Here is a 17,014-nt window from a genome sequence, read left to right as displayed (position 1 = left end):
TTACAGAATGCCTTATTCACAGACATGGGATCCCACTACCTAATACCTGACCAGAGGACTCACTTTACGTGTAAGAAGTATAAAAGTGTGACCTGTAACCTGTGATAATGGGGTCTGCTGATCTTATCACAACCATCCCATCCAGAAGCAGTCAGTCTCAAAGATTACTGGAACGGCACAGCTGAAACATTATCATGGAAGCAATGTGATGGGGTGCCAGACTTCAGGAGGTAGGACATGTACTCAATCATAAATATTTGAATGTATTTCGTGGCCCTATAAAAAGAAAATGGGGGTCTTGGAATCAAAGGATGTGCTATGGTCTGAATGTTTGTGTCTACCATAATTCATAAGTTGAAATCTTAAACTTCCACTGTGATGTTATGAGGAGATGGGGCCATTGAGAGGTGCTTAGGTCATGAGGGTAGAGCCCGATGAATGAAATTAGTGCCTTATAAAACAGGGATTCAGAGAGATCCCTAGTCCTTTCCACCATGTGAGGATAAAATGACAAGTCTACATACTGGAATATGGCTTCACTATGACCTCAGACTTCTAATCTTCAAACTGTGAGCAATAAATTTCTGCTGTTTATAAGCTACTCATTCTGTTTTACTTTGTTATAACAGCCTGAACAGACTAAAACTGGATGGAAGTAAGAGTAGTCCTACAATTATCACTCCCTAGATCATTAGGGAACCTGATGTTCCCCATCCTCAAAATTTATAGCTCTGAAGGAGAGAAGTCCTAATTCTCAAACAGGGCACACAGACAGGTGACACAGCAAGAGAAGCATTGAATTGTAAGTTAGAACAGTTGCTAGGCCACTTCGGACTCCTTGTGTCTGGGAAAATGGAATCACCACGTTGGCAAGGTTGGTTGACCCTTATCAGCAGGAGGAGGTAGGCCTGTTTTCACACAATGAGACCAGGCAAAAATACATGTGGAAGCCGGGGATCCACTCGGGTGCCTCAAGGTACTGCCTCACCTAATTAACAGAAAATGAACACATTCAACAACTTGCACTGAGAAATGTGTGATTTTCAAGGTGTAAGACCCTTCAGAGATGAGGGATTGTGTCACACCACCAAATAATCCATCAGGACATGCTGGAGTGACAGCAGAGGGTGAAGGGAGTTTAGAATAGCTTGTGGAAAAAGGAAAGGAAGAGTATTAGCTTCATTCTCAAGATCAACTGCAATGACAGAAGTCTGCTCATCTCTCTGACCTCACCTTCTACACTTTCTTTAAAGAAGAGAAGCCAATGAGAACCCTGAAAGAAAGGAAAATTAGATCTCTACAATGGCCACTCAGATTTCTTTTTAAAGAGAATCCGCTACTATGGCCATGGTTGATCAACAGCTCAGTTCCTGTTCTTTGATCCATCATTGTATAAACACTGAGGCTATTATTTCCCCTGGGTTGCAACATGATGAAGCATGGCAGCACATTAGTGCTAGCCTCATCCTGCCAGGTGAGAGATTTCTCAAATGGGAAACTTGCTTTGGGATTCCTCATCAGCATGGCCAATGCTTCCTTAGAACTATGCAGCAGGAAAGCCCTTCCTACTCAATTGGTACTTTCTTCACTCCTTTTACAAATGTAGACCTGCATTGTGCTCTGAAGCCTCTCTCCACCTACTCCTGCTATCTTTATCTGTATCTTTCATAAGTGGTTTCCAAATAAACTTTTTGTACACCAGATCCCATCTTAGCCTCTGCTTCTTGGAGGATTCCAACTGCCAGGGAGATCATCAGCTTCTGATCCTATGTGCTTCTTCTGTTTATTCTATTTTTCCACGTACCTCAGGATATTAAAATGTACTTGTTTACATGTCTGTATCCCTATTGGACAAGGAGGTTCAATTTGTGAGATCAAGCCCTGCATCAGGCTTTCCTGCTGACAGCATACAACATGCTTGTGATTCTGTCTGTCCCTCTCTCTCTGCCCCTCCCCTGCTGGTGCACACCTTCTCTCTCTCTCTCTCTCTCTCTCTCTCTCTCAAAATGAATAAATAAATAAACATTAAAAAAAACACAAACTATAGCAAGTGCTGGTGAGGACATGGAAAAAAAAGAACCTCTGTGCACTGTTGGTGCACTGGTGATGGGAATGCATATTGGTACAGACACTGTGGAAAACAGTGTGGAGGTTTCTTTAAAAATAAAAAACAGAACTACCCTATGATCTGGGAATTGCACTGGGTATGTACCCCCAAAATAGAAAAACACCAATTCAAAGGGATGTATGCACCCCTATTTTTCTACAACATTATTTACAATAGTCAAACAATAGAAGCAGCCCAAGTGTCCATCAATAGACAAATGGATAAGAAGATTTGATGTGTATGTATACAATAAAATATTATTCAGCCACAAAAAATAATGAAATCTTGCCATTTTCAACAACCTGGATGGAACTAGACAGTATTATGCCAGGGAAAACAAGTCAGTCTGAAAGACAAATACCATACGTTTTCACTCATATGTGGAATTTAGGAAAGAAAACAAATGAGCAGAGGGAAAAAAGAGAGAGAAAAACAAACTAAGAAACAGACTCTTAACAGTTTGTTCTCTTAACTATAGAGAACAAACTGTTGGTTACCGGAAGGGAGGTTGGTGCAGGATGGGTGAAATAGGTGCAGAGGATTCGGAGGACACTCATCCTAATGAGCACTGAGTAATGTATAGAATTTTTGAATCGCTATATTGCATACATGAAACTAATATAGCACTGTATGTTAATTATACTGGAATTATAATAAAAAAATAAAGAAGTGCAAGATTTTAGAACTTATTAAGTTGCATCTCCTGATGTTTTAGGAAAAAATGTGAGAAGATAAAAAGCAAGTATACCCAACTGATTGAAATAAGAATACAAGTACAATGGTGGTTCTTGGGGCTCGTGAGTGGATCAGTCAGTTAAGTGTCCAACTCTTGGTTTTGACTCAGGTTATGATCTCGCAGTTTGTGAGATCAAGCCTCCCGTCAGGCTCTGAGCTGACAGCCTGCTTGGGATACTCTCTCTCCTTCTCTCCCTAACCTTCCCCCTCTCTCACTGCACTCTCTATCTCTCTCAAAGTAAATAAACATTAAAAAAAAAGTACAATGGCTGTTCTTAAAAGGTTAACTATGATCACTGGATGCTCTCAAGGGTTGTTTTAAGGAAAGGAAATCGTTTCTTTATTGATGTAATTCATTCATCATATCCATATTGAGCATCTGCTAAATGCTAACCACTAAATTAGACACCATAATAATTTTTTATAGTAGAATATAATTATTTATATTGGGCCATATTTAAACATTTATTTCTTTATTGATACTTCTTAATTTATTATGCATTATTTATTGAGGCTTCGTTATAATTATTTATTAATATTTATTGATACACATTTTATTTATTTTTTTTTTTAATTTTTTTTTCAACGTTTTATTTATTTTCGGGACAGAGAGAGACAGAGCATGAACGGGGGAGGGGCAGAGAGAGAGGGAGACACAGAATCGGAAACAGGCTCCAGGCTCTGAGCCATCAGCCCAGAGCCCGACGCGGGGCTCGAACTCACGGACCGCGAGATCGTGACCTGGCTGAAGTTGGACGCTTAACCGACTGCGCCACCCAGGCGCCCCTTGATACACATTTTAAAAAGACAATCTCTTGGTGTTACTTTACATATTAATATTTATTCTTTTTCTCTATTGGTTTCTCTTCTCATACAAATAAACAAAAAAAGCAAAAACAATAAAAGAAAAAACTAAAAAATATAAACACCATAGCTCCCTTAAATAAGAAGGGCAAAGTATTTTCTTTGATTCTTTCTAACAAGATACCACCTTATTGTTCTCCTTACTGTCACAATTAAGTATTTTACCTTACTGGCCTTAACTTCTCATATTTCCTTATTGACAAACTACCGTTTGGACAGCCATTATTCCATAGAAGCTATTCTTTCAAAGATCAAAAGCAACTGCTGGTAACTCCCAAAGCGTGTTTAAAATCCCCTACCATGAGAATCTGTGACACATGAGCATGTGATCTATGAAGTAGGAAGGAATATAATTGACTATAGAATGTCTCAAAATAAAGTAAAACACTTGAGAATAAAATGGGTCAGGTTAAAGAAGCTAGAAAATGATTAAAGAAGGTGACAATAGAGGCTAAGCTCTAACATCAGTATGGTAAACCTAATGCAGTTCTTATTAGCCATCAATTTGAACAATAAATGAATAGTGAAAACATTTTTAAAAAGAGCCATCTCTGTGAGCAGGGTGTATTCAGTAGCACCATATAGAAACAACAGAAACATCAGGTGTTATCCACACACTCCCTACATTGGAAGTCTCAGCTTTGCCTTCTGTCATTTTCACCACCCCTGATTAAATTCAATACCTCTTTGTGGGACATAGTCTGTTACCTTCCTAACCAGCCTTTTTGCTTCCAGATTTTTTCCTCATCTAACACATTTTCAACCATGTCATCCAAGCTGACTTTCTAAATCTGATTATATTATTCCTCTTCTCAAAAGTGTTCAGTGTTTTGTTTTGTTTTGTTTTTCCCTTGGGGATAAAAATATCCAATTCCTTAATACAACATTCAAGAGTTTTATAATTCATTTGCAACCTGCATTTTCATCTTGACCTCAGGTCATATTTCTCAATACCTTACATGCTGAGCTTGCTGTTTTTCCCCCAATTCTCATTAATCCCTTCTTACTGTGGCTTAATCTATTCCATCTATCTTAACCAACATTCTTTTTCTCTGATTGCTGAGTGATGCATCACTTATCCTTCAATCACGATGTAGTTCCTCTGTGAAGACTATCTAGATTGAATGCCACCAAGTATAACTAACTGCACTCTTGTAACACAAGTACTGGTGAGAGTTCTCAGTACCCCCAGAAGATGGTTTGAAGCTAGAAAGAATTAATGCCTGACAAAATTAACAATAAACAAGTATGTATTACCTTTTATTGAACAGGTAGGTCTTTGTCTCATGACACTGTGGTTATCAACATTTGAGTATAGGATTAATAAACACATAGCTCTGGTTTTGTGAAACTCAAGCTGAAGATTGGGTTAAGGGAATGGTGAGACCCACCAGAGAGGTCAGATCATTCTGTGGGTCAGGTTAACATGTAAATGAGGTTTCAAGGCTGGATCTGGTGGACAAGACAGAGCAGGGTCACATTTGTTTCTGGAAAATTTTTGAACAATTATGTTTTTTTATTTATACTAAGAAGTTGACCCAACATGCCATGAAGTACCTACAGAGACATGAAGATTGGGAATGATAGAAACACAGATATTATAATTCTCATAAGTCCAGAAAGAAAGGTCATTTTGAGTCAATAAATGCATGGAATGGGACCCAGAAATGATAAGTCAGTAGTGAGGGTTGAAACAAAAGGACTGGTTTGGTACAAGCAGATAATGGCTGTTCTTTCCTAAATTAGATAGGATTCAGTCAGGGGAAAAAAAAAGTTTTAACTACATCTGTCCTGTATTCCCTAGGGCTTTATGGGTCCTACTGTCTGCTGGGATTACTTAAGGGAGCCATGACCAATTCTAAAGAATTACACAGAATAAAAACTAAGAACAGTCCATATATTTGAAATAAGGGCTTCCTTCCTTTCTTCCAACCAGAAAAATTAACCATTTCAAAAAATGTAAATGATTAGCATGATTTTCTGAATGATTTTTATTTAGTCTTTATAAAAATAACACAATCAACTTTTTCTTAAAGACAAATGAGCACAGTATAAACTCATAATTTTAGAGCATAGAGTAACTTTAGAAAAGGTAAGTTTAACCCTCTCATTTTTTCCATAACATAATTTCATCACTATTAATTATTATCTAATGCAGGGGTTGGCAAACCATGGCTTGTAGGCCAAATCTGGCTTGCTGCCTGATTTGGTAAAGTTTATTGGAACACACAGTGTTTACATATTGTCTGTGGGTGTTTCCATGTGACAACAGCAGACTTAAGTAGTTACGCAGAGACCATATGGCTCTGGGAACCTAAAATATTTACCGTCTGGCTAGTTAAAGAGAAAATTTGCCAACCTCTGATCTCAACTATCAGTCCTTTTGTGAGAACCTTGCACCTTTTCCTCATTCCTCTCCCACTTGATTTTCTCTGCAACTCTCCAGCAGCATCCACACTCTCCTATGGGACATGCACAGGGGAAGGAAACAAGAGCCTTTATATTCCAGCAAGATCGCCCACTGCTATCTGTTAGTATTCACATTTTAGACCCAAACTAAATTCTCCTAAAGGAGATGGTTTTCAATGCCTTGTTAAGGAGCCACTAAGAAAAATAATATACATTCTAAGTTGGACAATGTCTAAGTAGACATCATCGCTACTGGCCCGAGTATACATAAGCAGTGGCAAGAATAATTGATACTTTGAGGTCTGCTCCAGCAACTGGCTTCAAAGATTTTGTCTGCAAACAAAGGCATACATAGTTAAGATTAGATAATTTTGTACTGATGCCTTTTCAAATTATTTTTGTGATGACAGCTTACAGCCACAATTCTCTTTGTGATGAGAATTTAGCCTGAGAGTCCTTTCCTGAAGATCCCTTCATCATCTGAGTTGATAATGGTGAGCACATTGACTAAGAAACCAAAATAATGCTATCACTGACCCCCTCCGCAACCCCACACATAGAAAAATAACGCTAGAATGGGTACTCTGAAAGGACAGAGTAATGCTCATAGTGAACGTTCATTTGGAGAAGAAAGGAGACTAAAATGAAATATGATGTTCAGATAGCAAGAGATATGGTAATGAAGAAGGTAAGTTAGCTTCTCAGATTGTAGCGATTAAAGATGAGGATATGGATGGCAAGACCAAGAAAAATAATATGGAAAAGACTAATCAGAATTCTATGATAGGAAGAACTGAGAAAGATCATATTCATCTGAACCTCAAACCCGGTTGACAGTAGACAGAAAATGGTGAATTCATCTATAGCCTCACAAGAGTGGGGAAAGGAAAAGCACCCAATTCTCAGTACTATTCTGCATGGCTCACCGATATTGCTGGCAATTCATGCTGCACTCCCTTTGAAGCTACTGAGAATGAAGATACAAGAATGATATTAACGTGAATGTGTGTCTACAAGTAAATTATTCCTGAGAGCCTCAACTTTGAGTACAACAGACTCACAGGTGTTTCCTCTGAATATTTTTTAACAAGTGCTTTTAATAAGTAGAGCAGGACTAAGAAAGCCATTCACAAGAATATGGTCAAGAAATGCCATGAAATGCTTTCAGCTGACAAAGGTCAGTGATAACAATTCATTTTATCACATATATCCAAATCGCTGGGACTAGGGATCTAGGCAAATTCCACCAACAGAGTTACTGCTCAGAGTTAGTAATAGGATTGGTCAGAAAAGCATCATATAAAAGAGGCCCAAGTGATTCTGATTGATCAGAGAGGTCTCAGAATCATTGAGCATAGAGTTTAGATCAATGAAGAATTCCAGGTTTTAGAGCGCTCAATAACCTACAACTTAATTAATATGTCCAAGAAACTGTTTTTTTTTAAATATTCTATTACGTGTTAAAATTAACACTGAAGTCACTTGTAAGTAACCTCTTATCTAGACCCTGTATCCAAAGTTCTGAAGCCTGCGTTGGGTCCCAGCGTCTCTCTGCATTAAGCTTCCCTTTTCTATTCAGACACTGGGACCCGCACATCTTGAATGCTTCATACTTTTTGAAAGCATTTTTTTTCTTTTACTAAAAGCTACAGATATTTTCCTTGTTCTTCTTTATTTAATTCCTAAAATGATTTAGTAGAAGTTCCTACCCTGTGTTCATGATCCTCACACAAGCTCACAATGAGCATTCTGCAAGGTTACTGTCTCCTGGCTTAATCTTTCTGCTTAGTCTTAATATTAGCACAATTACTATATTTTTAAATTTAGATAGGTGAGTTTACATCTAGCCACTTTTGAGTAACTTATCAGTCTACATACATATAACTTGAAACAAATAAAGGAGGGTAAAATGAAAGGAGACACAAGAAGACACAATATAAGAGTTAATATTCTCTGAATGTTTGAAATAGGACTGCACATATGCTTTAAAAACAACTCTATTATACTGCCAATGGAAAGTGAATCTTATATCTGATTAATACGCAATATAAAACCAAGAGCTTTAACTCTTAAAAAAGTATTATAATATTATTTAGTATTTAATCCCATTCCTTTTAGGTATGCAGTATAATGGTTTTCTATTGACTAAATTTAAGTTGTGAGCGCTTCTCCTGGAACTTAGGTCTTAGTGGCTATTGCAACATGCATTGTAGTGAACCTCTTGCTCCATAAGGTGGCATCAACCCACCAGAGTGAGCAGGGAACCACAGATCATATTTCAGGTGACCTTGGACCTTCAGCTTTCATTTTTCCTAAAGTTGTTTTATGCAAAGGAGAAATTCAAAGGGATTTTAAAAGGTTCCTTCAGATCTATTATCTACTGACTTACAAAAAGAAAATCTCAAATGAATCCAAATCTGTGTTCTTCCAAAGAGCCTAAAGTTCAAGTGTGCAGTTGAAGCTTATCTGAATCTCCCGTCTTCCCTGGCCTGCATACTTGGGCTTGAAGTCCTGTTGGGAACTCTGTGCTTCTGGGATTTCTGACATTTCAACTTTTGGATTATAGTCGAACCTACAGTCACACGTACCATGCAGGTAATGATTTTCATAGTTTTCTTATGCAACAAGGAAAGGTGGGAAATGGAGAAACATGTAAGATATTTAATGTGTGATTTTTTTGGCTTTTTACAAATTCACCTAAGTTTTGTTTAAAAATAAATGGTGGGGGCGCCTGGGTGGCTTGGTCGGTTAGGCGTCCGACTTCGGCTCAGGTCATGATCTCACGGTCCGTGAGTTCGAGCCCCGCGTCGGGCTCTGTGCTGACAGCTCGGAGCCTGGAGCCTGTTTCGGACTCTGTGTCTCCCTCTCTCTTTGCCCCTCCCCTGTTCACGCTCTGTCTCTCTCTGTCTCAAAAATAAATAAACGTTAAAAAAATTTTTTTAAAAAAATAAATGGTGCTCCTTGAATTGCTTTTGTAGGAATATAAAAAAAAAACTCAAAAATACATAATTAAAATAATCAAATAAAAATGAAATTGAGCTTCACTATCCTCATGTGATAAAGGAGATGGATTAAACTAATTTATTAATAATAAATAAAGGGAGAAAGAAAAAATACAGCCGGTTCAACAATCACTTCTTAGTGAATGTTAATATTGTAATTTATTAATGCATGTTAACTAGTTCACATAACAGAAAAACAAGTGATTTTATTCCATATATCATTAAAATACCACGCACTATGTTCTGCCAATATAAATGCAATTACATCCCCACTTATTTCAAAAGGCCATTTTCGAGAACATTGTTACAATTAAATATGAAGAAACCTGTTTACCTCTCAACTCCTAGTACCAGCTATCTCTGAAGAGGTTCTTGTAATATGAGAAATAATGACCTGATATTGCAATAAAGGCAAGCCTTAAGCAGTTTTCTCAACTCTGCTTTTTACCCATTTGGTGACATTATATAAGTCATTTAATCTCCCTACGTGTAGATTCAGAATTTACTCCCCATTCTTACTTTACAGCAATGTTAGGAGGATTAATTGGATAATGAATCTAAAGGCTCTAGGCTCAGCAAAGAAAGACGCAAGAGCAATGTATTATTCGCCAGTGAAAGAAGACAATGAGAAAGCACTTTCCCTACTAATCAAAATTATTCCTACCGAGAGAGTGAATGTTAGCAAGTAAATTAAGACTATTTTTGATAGAGTTTCTAGTTTCAGATATCCGAGGGCAGAAAGCAAGGAGTGCAAACACAGCTCTCAGACAATTTAAATATATTTCTTCTATTAAGAAAATGGGGCCACTTCAAAGGCATAATGGAAAAGATTTCATAAAGTCAACAAAGCACAAACTGTGAGATAGTTGGATTAGACCTAAAGACATATGTTCATTAAGAAAAAAAAATAGTAATTGAAATGAAGGTGTTTTCTCACATTCTTTTTTCACCATTTACTCAGAATAAAGACCACACCATGGTAAATGATTTAAAAAATAAAGTAATAAAAATCTATCTTGTATGATAGTGGCACAAAACAGAATGTCCGGAATTCATGATGAACGTTAAAACCTGTGAGTGTCTATTAAGTATGAAGGCAATGAGGAGTTGTTTAAATAGAACTGGATTGGGAATAAGATTACCTGAGGCTGCCCTTTTTGATGCCGTTTCCTTAGGGTATTTTGCCCTTAAATTAAAGTTTTGCATAAGAGGTCTGCATCATATCTAAGTAGTTTTCTAACTGAAAGATGAAACAGTTACAATTTTCATCTGAGTTTAAATCTCAATAAGAGTTATTTCCCTGACCAATAAAAAATGAAAGCAACCGATTTTGGTCCAGGTGTGGAATCTCCCACTGTGCTACGTTTCCTTAAACTGGGAATGATGAGGATAAATGAGCCCACCACTAACTACATCTGAGTAGTACTCCGTTCACACTTGGTTTGAATTTAGCCATCTTCAAGTGGAAAACACATTTGAAGCAGGATTTCTGAATTTGTTCTGTGGAATCAAAAACTCTCATCTTAGCAATCTTGGTAGTTTGTGAAAATGGTTAGTGCATATAAAGCAGAGTTCTTAGTACCCGATACTATCTAACATTGTCTTCAAATAGATCACCTGGTTTATGAATTTGAAGTGTTAGCAATCATTTGTCAACCTTCTTCCATCGGTATGATCGATGGCATTGTGGTAAACCTGTGTTCCTGTTTTGTTATTGGATTGTAGCAATTATCTTGGTCTTTTAATTATACATCCCAGTCAAATGATCTCATTTCTTCTGAGGAAACTCAAAGCCGTTCTAAGACAAGTAATTAATTTAGTGTTAGAACATACTAGATATACTTCCAGAGAGCTGATGATCCATGGTCATCAAGACAAAAACAAATATGAACATTCACATTTCAAACACTCTAATAAATCATGCTATTTATCAACTAATAAATTCTATTTGAATAATAATCAAATTAGCTCATTATCCAACCATGTATCATATAGTTCATTATAACTGCATGCTTTAAAAATTGATGGTAAATTGTAAGTTGTCTTAGTGCACATGCAATTTCTTATTACATTAAGATTTGCTCAGGAGCTAAATCTAATTTTAAACTTTTCATAAAGTAACCAATGAAAGAGAAAGGTTTTGAACTAGTTTCATGATATCACATATGTTTTGGGGGGATTGTAGTAATATTTTCCTTATTTTTTCCAAAGTTTAATGTGGGGATATTTGCGGAAATAATGAAAAAAGTTTTCATCATAAATGCTGATTTTAAATTACAGATGATATTTTTAGATCTTTACTGACCTCATTGCAAATTTACCTATTTTTTCATATGGAAATTATTGTTCTTAACAAGGTGGAAGCCAATGATTTCTTTCGAGACTGAGTTTTGTTACTTTGAAAAATCCACCACAAGGTGGCAAGCCAAGAGAAGTTTTTAAACTATACTCTGGGACTGTAATTTGTGGGGTGAGAACTCCAAGTCAGTTCATTTGAAGAGTCACCACACACCTGACATGTCAGTTGCCAAACCAGTACGTAAAAGTTGATGTACGCTCCAATCAAAAATCATAATTATCCCTAAAGGAAAGGCAGCAGGCTATGAAGCCAAAGGCTCTGGCATTGAGCCAGATATCTTAGATCTATCTACCTTGGATCTAACAGCTTTAAGCTTGGCAATCACGTTAACTCTTTGTGTCAAGACATTTTATTTCTTTGTGCCAACCTAGCAGTGGTGTTGTATATAGTAATGAAAAATAGCTGGCTGTTGCATTTCAGCTCCGGCTACCTCCACGAGTCTAGGGGAATAAGCAGTGCTAAAAGGAGGTTTCACTTTCAAGCAATTCAATTCAATTTACCTCACCTAAACTCTACTCACGGAGATCAATGAGCATTGTGCTGGACACACTGAGGTATACACAGGTAAACAAACAAACAAACAAATCTTTGGCCTCAAGGACACAAGGGAAGGAAATTTTCAGAAATCTCATCACTAATAAAATTGAAAATGTACACATATAAATACACAGAAATATCCAAATCTGTTGCTAGCTAATAAGTACCTATAACATGTATATATCTTACACTTAATACAGAGACAGTATTTTGTTTGGTAATAATTTATTAGGAACTCCATACAATTGTCATGCTCTGTACCATATTTATCATGGCTTTATCACGCACCAAAAACAAGGCAGTACGTGTTTCTTACTTTTACAGAGGTAAGTTTCTTCAATACTAAAACCAACCTCACAGTTTTTGCTTAGAAAGTAAATTAATCCAGAACTAAACTTTAAACTCTGGTCCTCAGCATATTGAAGGACAATGTGTTTTTTTTGTTTTTTTTTTTTTTTTTTTTTTTTTTGAAAACAAAGACCATGTCTTCTCTTCACTTTTTAGGACTTCTTTTAGCTCCCAGTGTCCTGCAAATAGTGGGACCTGCTCAGTGTCGCTTTGTAGATTTATGTACTCTAGAGGCATTCAGTAATGTGGATCTATACCTGGGCAACTAGAACACAGCTTTATGAGTTATGTTGCTAGTATTATAGTGGTTTCCATTACTGATTTAATAAGTGTCATTGCATTTTCTCAAGGAATATTTAAAAATATAAGCTTGAAATTCCAATTTGTAAATGAAATGAAAGGCTGGAAGCAACAAATGTCAAATTTTTACATCAGGATGCCAGCTAAGAACTTTGCTGAATAATTACTTGTTTTATATATGCTAGAAAACCTGCAGTAAATGTATGTTAGACATTTAATCAAACAGTATTTCTTACATCTGACAAATTTATTTTTTTAAGGTTTATTTATTTATTTTGAGAGGTGAGAGGGGCGGAGAGAGAGAGAGAGAGAGAGAGAGAGAGAGAGAATCTCTAGCAGGCTCTGTGCTGCCAGCTCAGAGCCTGATGTGGGGCTCGATCCCACAAACTGCGAGATCATGACCTGAGCCGAGATCAAGAGTCAGGTGCTTAATGAACTGAGCCATCCAGGTGCCCCTCTGATAAATTCATTTTTATGCATAATCAAGTTGTCCTTTTGTCATCTCTTTCTCTTTCATTTATAATTGATCAAAATGGACCCCAATTAGCATTATTTTGAAATTAATACTAATGCAGACCTTCTTAGCTGTGGTCTGGTGAAGTTATCTTCGGAAATTCACGACCCCCAGCAATTTTGCCACAAAAGAGACATTCAGTAATGTCTGGAGACATTTTTATTGTCATTGTAGGGGAACGAATTGCTCCTGGCATTTAGTAAAATAGAGGTTGGAATGCTACTTAAAATCCTACAATGCACCAGACAGCCCCTCACAACAAAGATTGTCAATAGTACTGAAGTTGAGAGAACCTGTTATTTTAAACCTTATATTCAAAGTTGGAGATCAGGAGATTATATATGTATGTATGTATGTATGTATGTATGTATGTATGTATATGTGTGTGTGTGTGTGTGTGTGTATAATTTATATACACTTGCATTTTTTAAATGAAAGAAGTCTATGGATTTCATTTGAGTCCCTGATATCAAAAACTACATTGAGAAGTTACACATGATTTTACTACCCAATTTATATTGTTTGATTTTAAAATTGGCATTTATTGAGTATCTTTGTTTAGCAATGAATAAGTTACAATGCTTCTACTAATGAGTGAATGAGCAATTAAGAAAATATAATAAAAATGGAACAATAAAGCAATATAATAATGATAGGGGAAACTATGCAAGAAGAAAGGGGGTATAGAGAACTCTACGTTTTCAGCTCATTTTTTCTGTGTATTAAAAACTCCTCTAAAAAAGTCTATTATTATTTTTTAATGCAGTGTGATGTATGCAATGCTAGCAATGGGACAAGCAAGGACAAAACAGGGGTGAAACCTTGGCATGTGAGCAGGCACAATATGGAGAAGCACTTCCAGAAAAGAATTTTCACAGATATGTTCCACAATATGAATTATTCATTTGAAACTGAACATTTTTGGGGGACTTTTCACTGGTATAATTAACAGATACTTTAAGTCTGGGGCTTCCTGGCACTTGCATACCCTGCCTTCCTTTCCAATTTCTGCAGTTAGATTGGTCTTATGTTCCTTTTCCTATGCAATTTCTGGTTGCTATACTGCCTTACCTCCATATATCTTTTTCTTGGATAACTACTATCTCACTCTTTTTTTTCTATCTTTGTTATTCCAGCAAGACTTCCTATTCCTTCTTCTCTTGATTCTTCCACTTGCCAACTCCATTTATAATGTTGGTTTCGAATAGTGTAATTCCAGGAGTGGATAAAAAAGAATTTCAAAGGACTCAGAAAATCTAGCTACATTCTTCTCTCAGTTCAACAAATTTTAGAAAAATCTTCTTGGAATCATTCTTTGAATGGTCTTATTACTCTGGATACCCAAGGCAGGCCCAAGGCAAGAAATTTAAATCTGCTGGCATTACCTTCTAATCATTGCTCTTGTAGACTTGCATATCTTCTTTTTATTATTGTTGACGTATTTAGGATTGGCTTTTTGTATTAATGAAGTACAAACATTTATGATTTGAGGTTTAGGCTTTCAGGAAAAAAAGCAGGCAAAGCAAGCCTTTGACTTGTGTTTATTCTCATCAATTCACCCTTTTATTGCAGAAAAAAAAGCAGTCCTACTTATATTCCTACTTTACTCCATGGATTTTAACACAAGTTTGGGGAAAAGTCCCAGATACAGATGCAAGCCATCCTTGCCTCGCATTGACTCTTTCAGGTACTGTTGGAAAAATATAATTAAAAATAAAAACTCCCAACCCAGAAAACCTCTCCACAAAGCTAAAAGAGAAAAAAAAGTCTTATTATTGAATAGGAATTATAGCAGAATGCACTGCACAGCACAGGCATTCACTAAAGAAACAGCAAGTAGAGAAAGAAATATCACCTCTTATTTAGCCAAGCAAATACATCCCATTACTTACATATTCTTAAAATAATCAATCAATAGACAAACTAGTCTTCAAGTAAGGGACCTCACATTGCCCTTTGTCATCTGTAGTTCCTCATAAATCCATGTGTTAATTAGGGCAGACACCTGTGTTGGCTCATGGCCTGTATTTAAAAAATCTTATATCTTTATGATCAAAGAGGTAAGCTGGAGACTTGGAGTCAGGTGCCAGCTGAAGGTAGGCCTCCATGCCCTCAGAAAATTGGGAATTGGAGTGCTGCCTTCTTTGATTACATTTCAAAGAGATGGTTTCCAGGGTCCTCAGGAAATATTCCTGGGTTGCAAAACTGGTAAAAGGCTTATTTAGCCTTTAAAAAAATATCTATACATATCAAAAGGGCAGGAAAAGGATTCACAATTATATGTTTTCTATAGTAAATGCATTAGGAAAAAGGTGTGTCCTAATTCTATACCTGAAACCAATTTTACCATGTATATTAACTTGAATTTAAATAAAAACTTGAGGGGCGCCTGGGTGGCTCAGTCGGTTAAGCATCCGACTTCGGCTCAGGTCATGATCTCACGGTCCGTGAGTTCGAGCCCCACTTCGGGCTCTGTGCTGACAGCTCAGAGCCTGGAGCCTGTTTCAGATTCTGTGTCTCCCTCTCTCTCTGTCCCTCTCCTGTTCATGCTCTGTCTCTCTCTGTCTCAAAAATAAATAATAAAAAAATGTTAAAAAAATTTTTTTAAATAAAAACTTGAAATCAAAAAAAGAAAAAAAAAAAAGAAAAAGGTATGTGTGTGTTGGGGGGGTGGGGGGGGTTCTCTTTTCCTTTTGGCACCAGGGAAAATTGAGCTTTTTCTATTTTCATTTGTACAGCCTACAGTTCACCTGTGATTTAAAAGTGTGCAATATTCTTCTGAGGGATTATTAACAGCTGATTCAAATGTTATTCTAATACATAAATGTGCACATGCACATTTATAATTATTTATAATTAACAATCATATCCAAAATTAACAAGTCTTACGCCTATTTATAAAAAATTATATTAGTTTTGTTATGTTTCTTAACTTCATATAGTCTAAGAAATCATTACATTTAAGTGTTTATAACAAAGTTATATATTAAACTCTCTGGATAGAAAAAAATACTATACTGTATTTCTGAAACTGAAAAATTAAAAAAAGGGTCAAAATAGATTTAAGAGAAAACTAGATCTTGCTTCTATACATACATTGCTTTAATTGTATTTTTTCCCTGTATTGGCATTGTCTGAAATACCGATGTTAGAATGAGGATCTCAGTATCAACTCCTAGTCTTCTGGATCTTAATGTAATTTTTTTTTTTTATTTAAAAAAATTTTTTTTCAACGTTTATTTATTTTTGGGACAGAGAGAGACAGAGCATGAACGGGGGAGGGGCAGAGAGAGAGGGAGACACAGAATCGGAAACAGGCTCCAGGCTCTGAGCCATCAGCCCAGAGTCCGACGCGGGGCTCGAACTCATGGACCGCGAGATCGTGACCTGGCTGAAGTCGGACGCTTAACCGACTGCGCCACCCAGGCGCTCCTCTTAATGTAATTTTTAACAGGGTTCCTACTCATACTTAAAAGTCCAAACAAACAAATAAACTACAAAATCATGCCTGTTTCCTACATAATGTATTTAATCCTATATACAAATGAAAATCTGCCTACTGTCTTCCAATATTCAGAGTTCCAAAGTATCATTAGTTGCTGTTTGAATCTCTGGGTGATGCTCTTTCTTTTTGAGTTCAGCCATCTCACTTTGATATCCCATAAACTATAAATTACATTTTACCATTAACTACCAACTCTTTATATAAAATAGAAGGGGTAAGTTAGGGAAGAGGACAGTTAATATTAAGCACACACTTGTGCATGTGCACACTCACAGGAAAGAGACAGAACAAGAAAAAAAATGGTAAGTATACAATATCCTCTGTTTTGAATTAG

General features: G+C 36.5%; 1 long non-coding RNA gene across 1 annotated transcript in view; it reads left to right on the top strand.

The window, feature by feature from the left end:
* Positions 1 to 8,408: 8,408 nt before the first annotated feature.
* LOC123590897 overlaps positions 8,409 to 17,014 on the top strand; it is a 103,997-nt gene continuing 95,391 nt past the window's right edge. The window contains exon 1 of the long non-coding RNA XR_006709024.1: positions 8,409 to 8,710. This is a non-coding gene — a long non-coding RNA (uncharacterized LOC123590897). The remainder of the gene's footprint in view (positions 8,711 to 17,014) is intronic.

The sequence above is a fragment of the Leopardus geoffroyi genome, chromosome B4 (assembly GCF_018350155.1).
Source record: "Leopardus geoffroyi isolate Oge1 chromosome B4, O.geoffroyi_Oge1_pat1.0, whole genome shotgun sequence".
In the NCBI taxonomy this organism is placed as follows: Eukaryota; Metazoa; Chordata; class Mammalia; order Carnivora; family Felidae; genus Leopardus; species Leopardus geoffroyi.
The sequence above is the reverse complement of the archived record's forward strand: the minus strand, read 5'-3'. Positions and strand labels throughout refer to the sequence as shown.